At 39.5% G+C, this 16,341-nt stretch overlaps 1 long non-coding RNA gene across 3 annotated transcripts; it reads right to left on the reverse strand.

Annotated features, from left to right (window-relative positions):
- Positions 1-3,249: 3,249 nt before the first annotated feature.
- Positions 3,250-8,183, reverse strand: LOC139628369 (uncharacterized). 3 transcript variants are annotated; one of them, XR_011692758.1, is made up of 3 exons: positions 7,310-8,183; positions 6,846-7,014; positions 3,250-5,754 (listed from the first exon to the last, which is right to left on the reverse strand). It is a non-coding gene; the product is annotated as an uncharacterized lncRNA (long non-coding RNA). The 3 variants fall into 3 exon arrangements; XR_011692757.1 differs by having other exon boundaries at positions 6,043-7,014; XR_011692759.1 differs by having other exon boundaries at positions 3,250-5,279; positions 5,361-7,014; positions 7,310-8,181.
- Between the last annotated feature and the right edge of the window lie 8,158 nt (positions 8,184-16,341).

Genomic DNA, 16,341 nt, shown 5'->3' on the forward strand with positions numbered 1-16,341 from the left:
GAACTGGTAAAACATGCAGACAAACTATTAACATGTCGTATCTTGTGTTGACACTTGTGAACGGTCATTTTATCGTGGTTCGCTCCGTGTTTTGTGTCATTGTCTTTCTCATGTGAGGACTGTTACTGCGACGTGTGTGTGAGGAAGGAGCTCAAACTTAGCGGCCTCGGAGGCGGGAGGAGGCTCACGGTGTCTGCATTGTAAAAGAGTGGCTCATTTGATTTAAAACAGAGAAACTGTCATTATTTATTTGAATAAGAGCTGCAACTCATAGCAGTTTAAGAAGGGTAATTTCACGTAAAATTCATTGTTTAAGTTTACTAAAAGTCTATTTGTTTAAGTTTCAAACGTGAACATGATTTCTATGTATTATTTACTGAAATCTGGTACTATGGCATTTGTATTTCTGTTATTTTTCATAGTTTTCACGGTGTCAGAAGGTGTCAAATGCCAGTGGTGAAAAGAGGAGAGAATTAAAGAAACTCCAGTCGAAGCTCTCTGCATCTTGTGTGGTAATTCCAAGTGGGCCGCTACACACAGCAGAGCCACATGATAATAGAAACAACAGAGCAGCTGTTTAACGTTTGGACCACGACTGGTGTAAATCCTGGTCTGACGGTCTGAGCTCCTGATCCATAGATATAGATTTATTCTCTTTAAATCAGTCATGAAGAATCATGAAGGACGAGGCTGAATTTATAGTTAACGTCATCATTATCACAAAACACTACACACATGAAAGTTAAGTCTACTTAACAAATCTATAAAAATGTCCATGTTTATTCTGATCTCTGTTTATGATTTTATTGATCTGAATGGATCAACTTTCTCTGATTGTTTTCCTTTCATGTTTCAACATCCCAGTCCTGTTTGTTTTATTGTGAAAAGGAGGATCCATCGTCCATGTGTTAAGAAATAAAGATAGTTTGAAAATAACGTACGGATATCCAGTCTTTTCCTCAGTCCTCATGAAGTCTGGTCTTCATACAGAGAGGAGTCATTTCTCTGTAGAAACTGTCCATCAAAGTCTTCCCTCAGCAGACAGTCCAGCTCTGATGAAGACCTGTAGAGCTGCAGGTAAAAGCAGGTGTTTGAGTCCAGACTCTGAGGCTCCAACCATTCACCGGCTGCTGTTTATCTCTCACTTACTATTTGAACTGTTTTACCTCAGCTGAGCCACACCTGATTGCTGTTTCCTCTGTGTTTGTCCTTTTACTGACTTTGTGTTATGTTTGCACTGATACTTTCACACAAATGAAGTTCCTAACAGATAGTTATTTTGAGTCGAGTAGTATTAGTAATTTTTTTCTTGATTGATAAATAAATTGAACCCCCACAATATCTCCCCACTGTCATATATGTAAAAGAAAAATCTGTTAGAAACAGGATTAATACATTTATCTCTCCCACAGTCTGGTCAGTATGTGTTGATATTATAAACTGTAGAGTCCAAAACTCTGAGACATGATGTGAAGAGACATGTTTAAAATTAATGAACAATTTGTAAGTAAAACATATATAAACATATACTGTATCATTATATATATATATGTTGTTTTAATAAACTTACATCTATAAACTAAATATGCATCATTAAAATATGTTTGCAACATGTTAGCATATAAAAATTCATCATAAAGATATTTTTGATATTTTTTTACTGTAAGTATTTTACATATGTTATATACTTATATCTTCATACATTCACAGGATGTTTATATGTAATAATAATATACGTGACAATTATGGAAACATCTCTCTGATAAAGGGACATGTATGTTATATATTATATGTCTGTATGGGTCAAACTAATATAAGAACTAAATAATAAAAACCAAACTAAAAGAGCCCAGATGAGTGAAGATGGTTTGGCAGAGTCATTGTGATGGAGACACCAACATATGAAATAGAAATCTGTGATGAGGAAATGTTAAAGTCTCATCTCCAGAGGTCACACCTCCTTCATTATCATCATCATCATCATCTTCCTGCTCCAACACAGACTGAAGTTCTGAAACACTCAAACACCATCACTTTATTCTCCCTCCAAATTCATGGATCATTTCTAATCAATTTCCCTGAAATTGTGTTTCCCATCCTGGTCCATATTTACCTGCTGCATTTTATTTGCCTTCAGTGTGGCAGCTGAGCGGGGTCAGAGGTCAGAGGAGCGGCTGGCTAAACAGATCTGTTCATTAGCAAACAGCCGTTCACACTAAGAGACCACATCCATCACACAGCAGCGGCTCTGAGCTGGTCTCACACTGACAGGATGATCCAGCCTGCAGGTCTGTGGGGTCACAGGGGTCCAATGTGATGTTCATGGTTCATGAGCTTTAGTGGTGAAAATGCTCAGAGTCACCTTCCTCATGTTTCAATGCATTGACCTCAATGCTTTGGACTTTACACCCTCAGTCCTGCCTCGCAGGCTACAAACAGACGTCCCTGACATCAGAGAGGCTGGACAGACTCTGGAACTGGACAGGGACCGCAGACACTCACAAGGTTCTGCTTAAGTACAGGGGGTATCTGCTTACATACAGTACAGGGCATGTGGATGGTCTTCAGAGACCCTCACAACACAGACAGATGACAAACCCTTCTCACACACACAGGACGACCAATTTGCTCTTGATTGGTGGAGACTGAGGCTCCAACAGAGGCAGAGAGGACCTGCTGTCATGTTCACTTTCCGAGGATCTCAAACAAGACAAAAATTTAAAAACCAACAATAATGAAAGCAAACGGAACGTTTGAGGTGAATAAAGGACATTCATCGATTTCAGTAAAATAACAACAGCAAGGCAGCGACTAAATCAACTCAATAAAATCAGGCTCTCTGATAGAAGAAGTATTTTCCTTGGGCAGGTTGTGTGAAAGACTCTGACCTCTAACCTCTGACCTGGTCCAGGCCTGCTGACACTGAACTGTCACAATCTAACAATGTTAAAACCAACAACACACTGGGAGCCAAAGTAAAAACAAAACAGGTGTGGGACAGGAGACACCACAGAAGAAGAGGAGACAAACATCAGAGAGGAGGGGGGCAGCAGAGTTTTGGTCTGTTGCTGCCATCTAGTGACTTTATTCTTAAAATCACCCACACTTCTCTTTTCCCCAGATTCTCATCAGCTCCAGTTTAAACAGAGATAAATGAACAAACACATCACAGGTTCAACATCACAACTGTTCATGCTCAAAATACTGTTAAAGTCCAGTGACTGATACATGACACAACAGTGAATGTAAACCTGCAACCGGTCCTCCACCCTGAACAACATCAACCCTCTGATACAACCCACAGCAGTGTCTCCTGAAATTACACCCCTACGGCGGCAGGTGTACCAGATATTGGTTGTCATGGTTACAATAATAAACACGTGGTTTGTACGGAAAGCAGAGTACCTACCTTCATCACCAAGGTAACCACTGTTATGACCATAACAATGATCATATCTTGGTTAGGTTCAGGAAAAGATGGTGATCTGGGTTAAATTAAGTACTTCCTCAACATTAGACGATCTTTGTTGTCATGGTTACAATAATAACAATGAACAGTCATGGAGAATAGAAACAACATAAACTGCTACTGTCACATGGGAATCGAACACCGCTCTCCTGGGTCATATTCATCCATCCACCCCAACCTCCTCCTGACGTGGACTTTGTCGCTCTATAAACTACGTCACCGCACTTTTCCCTTTGCTCCTGTCATCATCACTACGACCACTAGATGTCACCTAGCAACAGAACCTAACTATGGGTCACAGTAACCTGCTGACAGACGACCTGTGGGCTTGTTTGTTACTGGACATTCTCACACATGTCAATTTAAACTTTAATACCTTGTCGAGTTCACCTGAAAATACAAATAAATGAAATGAGTCAGACAGTCAGAAATGACATCACACAGACAGGCAGACACACTGTACAGTGACACAAGAAACAGCTGATCGACAGACGGAAAAACTCAGAAATAAAGATGAGAGAAAAGAGGTGGTTACTACACTGCATCAGGCCACAGTTTTTCCACTGAAACAGTAAGGAAACAATGAAACCATCAACATGGTTGCTGATGCTGAACATTTATTGCAGTAAAGTCAAAGCTTCTGTTTGCAGTGGTTACAGAAAAATGTCTGTTTTATAAGCTGGAGACGATCACACTCTCTTTTCACACACAAAGAACCTTTTCTCTAAGCACCACACGTCCTTCCAGGGCCGCCAGCCTGAACACACAACAGGAAACATCACAGTCAGGTTCAGGGTCATCATCAGCTGTAGTTTAAACATCCAATATTTATCTAAAACAGTTGAGTTAAAAAAAACAAAAAAACTAATACCTACAGACAGGAGGTATGAGCTCACTTAAGGGCCAGTGTTCCTTAAAAACAACAAGTCGGGAAGTTCATGTATTCACTTCAACATTATGGGTTATTGATTGAGGATTGATGGTCAAACATGACAGTTTCATCCTGATTAACACCTCATACCTGGTTTGTCCAGGGTGTCTGTAGTGTTCACCAAATCCAATTCAATGCTTTTTTCGACCTTTTGAACACAACACAGAAATAGTTTAACAACTTGTCAAAGAATGACAGGAAACCAGTTGTCCAGCCTACCTGACCGCGTCATCATCGTCTGACAAAATCAGCATAAAAACTGGTTAATGACAATGGCTCTGCTGAATCGTATGGACATTTAAAATGTGTGATTACTGAGAGAGTTAGAGTACGGTGACCACCCGTCCCTGTTTCCCTGTTTTTGGGGGCCTGTCCCTGGCAGGAGCTGAACCTGGAAATGTTCCCATTTTTTGGTAGTGAAATATTCATTAATAAAGACTGGACAAGTGAGAAAGAAAAATTAAAGGTTTATTATTATTATTATTTGTAGTTTTACATCTCCTCTCTCAGGCTTCTCTCTGGAGCTCTAGTAACTACAGTCAGCCAATCAGAAGACAGGATCTGAGCCCCTCTTCTGATTGGCTGACTGTTTTGTGAATGATCCAATAAAATTATAGCAGGTTTCAGGTAAACACTCAGGTTGGATTTTGGGTGCAGGTGGGAGGGGCTTGGGGCATGGCTGAGAGCTGTGACTGCTTTGTTGTGACATCACAAAGTTCCAGAAGTACTGACGGCTGGTTTTAAGGCTCAGTTCCTGAATACAGGCTGTGTGCATTTCTCTGTGGACTGAGGCTTTGATACTTTCACAGTATTAATATAGAACCTAGACCTGCTTTATAATCACAAACACATGGACATCTACCTTTAGACTAAATGGACCTTTAAAAACCTTTCGACTTTATGGACCTTTAAAAACCTTTAGACTGTGTGGACCTTTAAAAACCTTTAGACTGTGTGGACCTTTAAAAACCTTTAGCCTGTAAGGACCTTTACAGGGATTAAAAGTGAAACAAGGAGAGAGAAGAATGAAGTGGTAAGGTAAAGAGAAGAAAGACAAGTGAAGAAGAGGAGAAAGACTGGAGGAGAAGAAAAAGTTCAGTCTTATTCATTTATTCAAGCTGTCACAGTTAATATTAAGAGGTTTTATCCTTTAAGCCTTGTTTCACAGAGAGAAAAGGATTCATTTACAAATGTAACTGTATTAATGTGCATGTTCACTGCTCACCTGTTTTTTGGCTCCGATCCAGTGCACATAACTTTTGATGTGATCCTCGACCAACAGACACAGCACTTTTTTATACTCTGTCTGACTCCTGATTGACACCAGATGACCACCTACCTTTGTGCAGATCATCTGGAAACATCAGAGATGAGAATTAGTCTTCACTCCACCATCACATGTTTAACATTACACAATAAAAACATTAGGAAATACCTACTCTTGAATAAATTGTGTAAAAACAGTTTGTGTCATGAGATGTAATTTCATGATTCATTTCTATCTGATATCATTTTAATTACAAAATACTGTCTTTAAAAGTTTGTTTTTATTTTATAATGACACTTTATTTTATGTCAAGTTGTATTTCATAATTTTGTTTTATTTCATTTCATGACAGTGGTGTTGTCACAGCCCTCTCACCTTCAAGCTAATCATGTCGGTGTCATCCAGAGGGTGGGAAACAGTCCTGGAAGGTCCAATAGAAAAGCTTTAGTTGTAAACTCATCTCTTCTTCTCTGTTTTAGTTTTAAACTCATCTCTTCTTCTATGTTTCAGTTTTAAACTCCTCTCTTCTTCTATGTATTAGTTTTAAACTCATCTCTTCTTCTCTGTTTCCTCCTCCATCCACTCTCCTCCAGAGTCTTCAGCCCCTAGAACAGAGACTTGCAGAAACGCTGCTGGACCCGTTTTAGTCTAAAACTGCAGGTTGTGTTGTAGTCTGGACGGACACAAACAGAGACCTTTGGAAACGATGATGTAGACACCCACGGTGGCTCCTGATTGGCTCTTATCAGCCTGGACTACCAGTGGTGAAACAACATGGAGAATGAATGAAAGTGTTACTGACCTTATTGTCTTTGCAGCAGCTGATGTTCAGTTCAGTTCTGTATTTTAACTCTACAACTGCCTTTGCTGCTCCTCTTTCCAGGTGAGAGGGCAGTGACAACACAGCTGTCATGGAAATAACTGATGTGAAAATGTGACATTATAACGTCAAACTTTAGATGGCTAAAGTTTAATTGGAAAATGTGATAATGAAATAAAAACAGGCTTTTAAAAAACACGTTGAAGTAAAAATCTGCATTAGGGAAAAAATAAAGTCCTATAAAACTGCTGTTATGAAAATCAGAATGATAAAATGAATTGAGCTGCAGACACCGTCACTGTTTGAGCAAGATGAGGTTTACCTGCTGTGTGTCCTCTTATGTGTGTGTTTTTGTCACCTGAGACTTGTCAAACGTTGTCCTTATCCTGATTGCTTTGATGCAGCGTTTGTCATCCAGGGCCCATCCAACACGGGATGGGCCCACTATATGTAAATATATAAATCAATAAATAAAGACTGTGTCTGTATCTCCTTGTACATTTGAACAACCTGGTTTCTACTATAACCTGCAACACAGAAACAGAGGCATTGTCAGTTTTGTGTGCCTTTGGCCTGGGTCAAACATTACTTTGTGTGTAGTATCTGTTATGTTCTTGTGCTTATAAAGAAAGCTTCATCTTGAACATTGTGCTAGCTTCAGCTAGCTGTTTATTTTTTAGAACTCACGTTGTCGCACACACAAGCACTTCATCTGATACCTGTAATAACATTCAGTCTCACAGAGCCCCCTTGAGGTTATACTGCCACCTATGGGTGACCTACTGTTACCACATATCACTACAGTATCTGGTTCTTACTGACTGCAGAAACTGTTATCATCATCATCAGGACCACCAGAAGAAGAACGGCAGTTACCCCACCAGGACGCATGCCTCTGGACTCCACAACTGGAATATCAGCTGGAAACATCACCATTCAGCTCTGTTACAACAAATGACACAATGTTAATTCTGCTCCCAGTCATTTTACAAGTTCACAGCTAATGAACCCTGTTGATCCTCTTACAGGTGTGTGAATGATGTGTGCATTAGAAGCCAATGAAACACCTGTGATATGTGAAGATAACTTCATAAACTGCATGTTTCTGTATCAGTTTCTAATCCAAAAACTCTCCACAGAGTCAAAGAGGACTCACCTCAGATGTGCTGTTCCTTGTTGTGTCTGGATGACAGATCTTTGACCCTTAAATACTTGCCTGTGGTGCCGTGAACACACCTTGATTTTAATGTTCAAACACACAAAAGAACAACGGGTGAAAAATAAAGTGCCAAATATTTCAACAATAGACACAGCACTACCCAGCATGTGTTGATTTTACTGTGCAAATAAGGATGGTGTGTGTAATAGTGTCAAACTTCCCTGAAAACACAAGATGGAGTTGTGGGTGGATGAACCCCGCTCCATCTGATGGGGACTACATTAGCATCTGTATTTATTTACATTTGTATTAATTCCCCTCTTTATTTATTTCCCTATTATAATATCCATTTTATTTATTTATTTATTTATTTATTTATTTAGCCATGAATATTTTCCTTTTTGCACCCCCTAACCCTTTTTATAACCCCCAGACTTTTTTTCATTTCTGCTTCATTAAACAAATGAGAGAGCTGTCATTGAAAATGTGTCATGTGGTCAACTCTTTACCTGGTGGTTGATCCCGGTCAGGAACCAGGTATAAACTGCGTAAATGTCGCACTTTAAATAAGAGCCCCCTCATTTGCATAATGAAGCAGAAATGTATAAAGACATGTAAAATCAAAATACATAAATAAATATGTTTGGGGGTGGGGGGCAAAGGTGAAAAGAAAAATGTATAGATAAATAAAAAATAATCAAGTAAAATGGAAATTTACATGAATAAGTGAATTAATTAAGTCATATTTTATTACTTAATAAATGTCTATTTATTTTCAATAAATAATTCTTTTATAAAATGAAATAAAATAAATTCCTGTCTCCGAGGGCAAGTTCAACCACATTTGTGAAAAACAGTTTCTGCCCAGCAGCTTTTTGTGTCCTGGATTCTCAGGTTAGATTTGAAGATTAGATTTTTTTGTCTTTCAGTCATGAAGTTCCCACACTCTGTGTTTTCAAAACAAATACTGGAGATGTAGATTTTAAAGGTCACCACCCAGCCTCTGTGTCTGATGATGATGATCCAGTGATGACTCAAGGTAAACAGCTGCACATTCAGAAACCTCACAGTTCGCCTGATCAGTAATGATGACAGAAATAAAATGTTTAAGACCTGATACTTGGTGCAGTAGAAGTGGAAAGTGGCGGTGATTAGTTCAGTTTTAAGTGTAGTACTGAAGTAAATGTGGTGGAATGTAATGAAGAACATCTACATTATGAATTTTTGAAATTCTTGTTGTCAGTATTAAATTCTATTTTATTTTTATGTCTAATCCTTTACATTAGCCCTTGTGTTTTGATACCTGAAGTACATTTTACTGCTGACACATGTGATGAAGTTGAGTGGTGCTGACACTGAGGGAAAGATCTGAGTCACCGTTCACCATCAGCAGGTATACTGGCTATATTACAGTTGAAGTTACGATCATATGAGGGGGAATGTGGTCGAGCTGACTGCGGGAATAAAGGAAAATGAAGAAAGGTGTAGAAAGGTGTGACTGGGTTTCCATCAGCAGGATGGTAGGAGATACACCATTTAGGGCCTAAAGCAGTTAGGGCCTAAAGCAGATAGCTTCAAGTCAGTTCTGGGCACTCGTGTGCTTGAAGGAAAAACAAACAGTAGGAATTATGCATGGAGTAAACTGTTTAATAATGGGTTTAACTGGTTTTATTGAGACTGTGGCCCACTTGCCGGTGGTAGGATAGTAACAGGTACCACACCTGAAGTTGTTAAAGAATATGAAGCTGTCAGACAGTTTGATGTCAGCGGGGAGGTTGTTCCAGTGCTGTGATGGGAAATGGCTCTGCAGCCAGGAAACATCTTTTTAACTCTAGACATGAACCCTGTACTCGGGGAAAGGATAAAATAAGGTTGAAGCAGATCAGACAGGTATGAAGTAGAAAGACCATTTACATATTTATACAAAGTATGATCTAGTATGGTATATTGATATTAATACGAGCAGGTGGACAGAAAACAGAATGTTACAATAGTCAAGTCTTGATGAAACAAAGGCATGAATTAGGATCTCAGCACCAGTCATAGACAGAAAAGACTGAATCCTAGCTCTCTTACATATGTGATAAAAGGCGAACTTAGTGATATCCTAATCCTATGTGCTGGTCAAAGGAGAGGGTAGAATCAAATGTGACACCAGATTCTTGGTTGTGAGACTCTGAGAAATCACAGTTGTCGAGAGTTAATGTTACTTGATCTATGTCGGGTTGGACCAATTACCAGCATCTCAGTTTTGTCTGGTTTAGGAGCTGAAAATGATGAGAAATCCAGCTTTTTACAGCAGACAAGCAGAGCTCTAGCTTCGTAATCTGAAAGGGAATCTTAAGCCTTTATGGGCAGATACAGATGAGTATCATCAGCAAAACATTGGAAATTTATTCCATGACTAAGAATAATTTGGCCTAGAGGTCAAATATATATAGAGAAAAGCAGAGGGCCAAGAACAGAGCCCTGGGGTACTGGAATGGTTCAAAAACATTATTGTTAGACAAGAAAGAAGAAAGCTCCTTAGAAACATCTCTTTCCAGTACTTCAGAGAATAAAAGGTTTGGTAAAAAAACGTTTGAAGCTGCTGGATGAAAAGACCTGAGATCAGAGATGCTCTTCATACTTCAGATGTGTCGGTCTGGATCCACCTGCAACTATATGTCAGCCTGATCTCTGTCACTCTTTAATACTCTTGGCTAATGCCCCAGAAGGATGACTTCACTGAGAGAGCATGTAAAAGCTTAAAACTCTCTCCTCTCTCTCTTCTCTCTCTTCACCCTCAACTAGCTCTGAAATACTGCACTTATTTTAAATGCAGTTAGTATTAAGTATTAGTATTCTGCTGCATTTCTTGTATCAAACATCTTATAAAATAACGTTTATTATTATTATTATTATTATTTAGGCTGGACAACCTCCCATAAAAATATCTGCGCAGTTTGAAATGCATTTGCAATAAAAATACAGATTATAAACAGATAATATCTAATTATTGTGCGAGATTAATATATGAAAAGATTAAATAAAGGCAGTGGAGAACAGGGCAGTTATGGTTTGGGCAGATTTAATATCCACTAGGTGCTGGTTCCAGCAGGGGGCAGCACAGTGGCTGAAAGTCATTTTACCCTGTTTAGTTTTAACTCCAGGTTCCACTGACTGTCCACCTCCTGCAGATCTTAAAAAACCTGTTAGGCTCATATACATCAAACATTTCAAAAATATATTTAGAGCCCAGACCATTTGGTGACTTGTTGACCATAAGTAAAACTGACTGACTGACTGAAGTCAGTGCAAGGACCCGAGAACTGCAGTAATGTGCTCTCTTTTCTTAGTTTTGGCCAGAACCCTTACAGCAGCATCTGAATAAGCTGTAGCTGTGTAATGGTCTTAATTGGTAAGGAAAGCATTGTGATAATTGACTCTGGAGGATATAAGACATGAATAAGTTTCTCTAGATCTTGGCTAGATATAAGGTATCTGACCCCAGCTGTGTTTTGAAATGCCAAAATGCAGATGCTGTTACAGCTTTGATGTGGTCACTGAAACTAAGATCCCCATCCATGATTACACCCAGATTTTTAACATTGGTTGAAGTCTTTAATTCTTCAGATCCCAGGAAGGCACTGAATTACTACCTCAGTCTTGTCTTGATTTAATTGAAGTAAGTTGTTAGTAAGTAGTAAGTAGTGTTGCATCCAGTCTGTCACTTTTTCAAGGCACAGATGCAAATAGTCAGTAGGACTGAAATCATTAGGTGAGAGAGCTAAAGAAATCTGTGTATCATCTGCATAGCTGTGATAAGCTGCCTTGTGCTCTCAAAAGATATGGCCAAAAAGGAGCAAATACAGGTTGAAGAAAAGGGGCCCAAGAGATGATCCTTGTGGGACTCTGTATGGCATAGTGGTTTTCACTGATTCATGAGAACCAATAGAGACAAAACAATCCATACCTTCTAAGTAGGTCTTGAACTATGTGAGTACTGTTCCTGAGAGCCCAACCCACTTTTCTAAGAAACTAAGATCTAACAAGACCAGGACAGTTATTTTTCCTGAGTCTGTATTTGGGTGAATGTCATTTAGTAACCCTATGAGGGCTGTTTCAGTCCTGTGATGCTGATGAAAATCTGATTGGAAGTTGTCATAGTACCCACTTAGGTTCAAGTAATTACTGATTTGGTTAAAAACTACTCTCTCAACTTTCTCAGGACTATAATTACTCAGAGCCGAGGTGTCAAGATTTCTCTTTCTTTAGGAGCCATTCACAATTTGTAAAAGTTCAGATTCTAACCAGCTAAAACCTGTGGGTAGAGTATCAAGGCAGCAAGTAGATATAGGTAAATCTAGGATAATATGTAGATACCAGTAGGAGATCCTGAGAAGAGGTATCTCTGGGACAAGGTTTGAATAGATCAGATCACTGAACTTGGCTTATCTTACAAGGTACTTATCCATTATCCCCTCCCTTTAAAGCTATCAAAAAGATCTTTAGCATGTGACTTGAAAGACTAAAAATTGATGGATTCAATTCAATTCAATTCAATTTTATTTGTATAGCGCCAAATCATAATATACATTATCTCAAGGAACTTTGCAGGGTTAGAAAAAAAAAACAGTTCCCACAAAGAGCAAGTGCTTGGCGACAGGGGGGAGGAAAAACTCCCTTTTAACAGGAAGAAACCTCCAACAGAACCAGGCTCAGGGTGGGCGGCCGTCTGGCTCGACCGGTTGGGTTTAGGAGAAGATAAAAAAGAGGGGGTGGGGGGAGGAGAGAGGAGAGAAGAGAGAGAGAGAGACCAGGAACCGCTGTATAGGTAATGGTGTTATCAATAATAATGACAGGTAACAGTGGTCAATCATAATGATGAGTAGTGGTGGATCTGGATCCTGCTGCTCCCGAGGCAGAGAGACCTGCAGAATGAGGACAGAGAGAGGGAGAGAGAGGAGAAGCACAAACTATGGGAGAAAAAAAAATACAAAGTTAATGGCATGAAGTCATCGAGAGAGAGGAAGAGAGACAGAAATAGAGAGAGAGCGCCCAGTGAATCATGGGAATCCCCCAGCAGTCTAGCTCTATAGCAGCATAACTAAGGGATGGGTCAGGACATACCCTGTCAGTACTCGTGCTGCAGCATTTGGGATCAATTGGAGGCTTTTTATTGAATTTTTGGGACATCCTGACAATAAAGAGTTACAGTAGTCCAGTCTTGAGGTAACAAATGCATGAACTAGCTTTTCAGCATCCTTTAGACACAGAATGGGTCTGAGTTTTGCAATATTGCGCAGGTGGAAGAAGGCTGTCCTAGAGACTTGCTTTATATGTGAAGTAAAGGATAAGTCCTGGTCAAAAATGACACCAAGGTTTCTGACTGTAGCTCTGGAGGCCAAGGTAATGTCATCCAGAGTCAGTATATTATCACATAGTGTATCTCTGAGGTGTTTTGGGCCAATTACAATAACTTCAGTTTTGTCTGAATTTAAGAGTAAGAGATTACTGGTCATCCAGGTTTTTATGTCCTTAAGACACACCTGAAGCTTGGCTACCTGGTTAGTCTCACCTGGCTTCATGGATAAGTACAGCTGGGTGTCATCTGCTTAACAATGGAAATTTATCTGGTGCCTCCTAATAATGTTTCCTCGAGGAAGCATATATAGACTGAAGAGTATTGGTCCTAGCACAGAACCTTGTGGAACTCCATGACTGACTGTAGTGGTGATAGAGGAGTCATTATTAACATGAACAGACTGGAGTCTATCTGACAAATATGACTTAAACCAGCTTAGTGCGGTTCCTTTAATGCCGAGAATATGCTCTAGTCTCTGTAATAAAATCTTATGATCGATGGTGTCACATGCAGCACTAAGATCTAGCAGGACAAGTATAGCGACAAGTCCATTGTCTGAGGCTATGAGGAGATCATTGGTAACCTTAACCAGAGCTGTTTCTGTGCTATGATGGACTCTAAAACCTGACTGAAAATCTTCAAACAAACCATTTCTGTGCAAATAATCACATAACTGGTTTGCAACGACCTTCTCAAGGATTTTGGAAATAAAGGGGAGGTTGAATATAGGTCTATAATTGGCTAAAACATCTGGATCAAGAGTAGGCTTTTTAAGTAGAGGTTTAATTACTGCAACTTTAAAAGCCTGCGGTACATAACCAGTTGATAAAGATAAGTTAATCAGACTTTATATAGAGTTGTCGATTAAAGGAAAAACCTCTTTGAACAGCCTTGTTGGAACGGGGTCTAGAAGACAAGTCGATGGTTTAGATGAAGAAACTGTTGAAGCGAGCTCAGAGAGATGTACAGGAGTAAAACAGTCAAAATATAAACCAGATCAACATATGTTTGTCATAAACATATGACAAACATAGTCATATGTTTGACTCTGAGGCTGCTGAACTGGACAGTACATCTGAATCAGCTGTGGGGAGGAAATGGTGAATTTTTTCTCTAACAGAGACAATTTTATTTGTAAAGAAGCTCATGAAGTCATTACAACTGAGGGCTAAAGGAATTACTTTTTTGAAGTTTTAAAGCATATGTTTCATTTAAGTCTTTAGCATTACTACTCCAGATTAAAAAATAATCATCTATAATAATGTTTAATCATCTTAGAATAGGATTGTGATTGAGAATAAAATCTAACTCAAATTTTATGATTCAGAGCCAACAGTGAGCAGATAGCTGAGCAGGGATGTTGGAGAAACTATTGATCCTAAAAGTTAAAGCTACAGTAGGTAATCTATGTCAGAAACAATTTAGTTGTATCTCTCTAAATTCTCTTAACATTACGATAGCAATAAATGAACTAAATGCTCTGACAATTAACAGAAAAAAATCCACCCTCTGTAACAGTTGCAGAACTGAAGTAAAAGGTTTTTCCCATGATTGCATTAGGGCCTTTGATTGCAATGATTGGATGGCCTACCTGTCTGTCAACATACCATCAGCTTGTCTGCGTGTACTGTAAGTACTGTAAGCCCATCCATCCATCCGCCATGTGCCGCTCATCCAGGGTCAGATCACGGTGGCAGCAGGTCAAGAAAAGTAGTCCAGATGTTCTTCATCATTTTCCAGCTCCTCCACTGGGATTCTGAAGCATTCTCAGGCCAGATGAGATATGTAATCTCTCTACTCCAGGCTACAGTCACATGCAATGGAAACTCATTTCAGCCTCTTGTATCCACAGTCACATTCTTTCAGTCACTACAAGACCCTAAGATATTTAAATTCCTTCACTTGGGGCAGAAACTCCATCCAAATCAATGGAGAACAATCCAACAACCATGGCCTCAGACTTGGCTGTTGGCTTCACACTTGGCTTCAAACTGCTTCAGTGCACACTGATGGTCCTGGTCTGATGAAGCCAACAGAACAACACTCGTCACGTCACTCAATGCACAGTTACTTATACTTTGTGCGTCATGCACATGCTTTTATTGATATTTTCACTTCTTAATTATTTTATTATTACCTTTTTTACTGTATAATTTTCTAGTTTTCTAGTTTTATTATAGAATTGACTATTCCGGACCATTTACTTCACTGTACCCTTAACCTGGTGTAAACCTTCAACCTACGACCATCACAGGATGACCCTCCCTGTGACAACTTCACCACCTCTGCCTTCATTGACCCAGAGGTCCATCAAAATCGACACCATCCTGTCCTCCCTCTCCTTTCCTCCACCCTTGTCCAACCCAGCTGAGGCAGCTCAAGCTTGTTCAGCCACAGACTCATCCGGCGCACCTGCCTCAAAGGTTGGGCCCTGACCGTGATCCTGACCCTTTGTTCCATCGGGCATCGGACTGCACAACGCTACAGTCTAAGACCGAAGAACCTCAAGGAGGACAGCTATGCACATATTTTATATCAAAATACAGTTGGGACAATTTATCTTTATATTGCACATGTACAGAACAACCTACATTGCACAGTATATTGTTATTGTACATAGTACTTATTATTTATATTTTATCTTATTTATTTTAGATTGTTTCTATTCTTATTTTATTTCTTCATACACTTTCCCCTTATGCTGCTACTCTTTTGTGCTGCTGTGTCAATTTGATCTTCTTCTACAAGGGATCGATAAAGGTACACCTCACCTCACCTCACCTTACCTTACCTTTACCTGAAGCCTCTCTGGGCAGGGCCGGCTCACCTGGAGATTGAAAAGTATTTATGGATTTTTGGAGGAGAGTATACAACATGTTGTACTGAGAGTCCCCAGGCAAAGTAGGGTTTGAGTGTGGAGGAATATACACATCTCTGTCACGTAGTTGTCCTGGACCACACTTCTTTATTAAAATAAATTAAATAGAAGAAAAAGACTGTGATATAATATATTAATAGAATTAATTATTTTAGAATACAACAGTATTTCCCTAATTATGCCCTAAAGAGGAGATTGAATTAAGATAAATATAGTGAGATCATGAGAACAGTCTTGTCTGTGAACCAGTTTCTCAGGTCTCCTCCGTGTCCTGCAGCACTGTCTCAGCAAACACAGGTTGTGTACTTGAAGGATTAAACATCAAACTTGTGTTTTTGTTCTCAGCTTCTCTCAGGTGGCCTCATGTACTCCCATGTTGAGCTGTTGGAGACATGTGCAGGTGCAGGTTTGGGTGATGACAGCAGGAACCTGTAGTGTTTCCTGTAGGACTGGATTGGGATAATCATTCA

The sequence above is a fragment of the Trachinotus anak genome, unplaced genomic scaffold (assembly GCF_046630095.1).
Source record: "Trachinotus anak isolate AG129_WGS33_773 ecotype Australia unplaced genomic scaffold, CSIRO_AGI_Tana_v1 ptg000011l, whole genome shotgun sequence".
NCBI classification, from domain to species: Eukaryota; Metazoa; Chordata; class Actinopteri; order Carangiformes; family Carangidae; genus Trachinotus; species Trachinotus anak.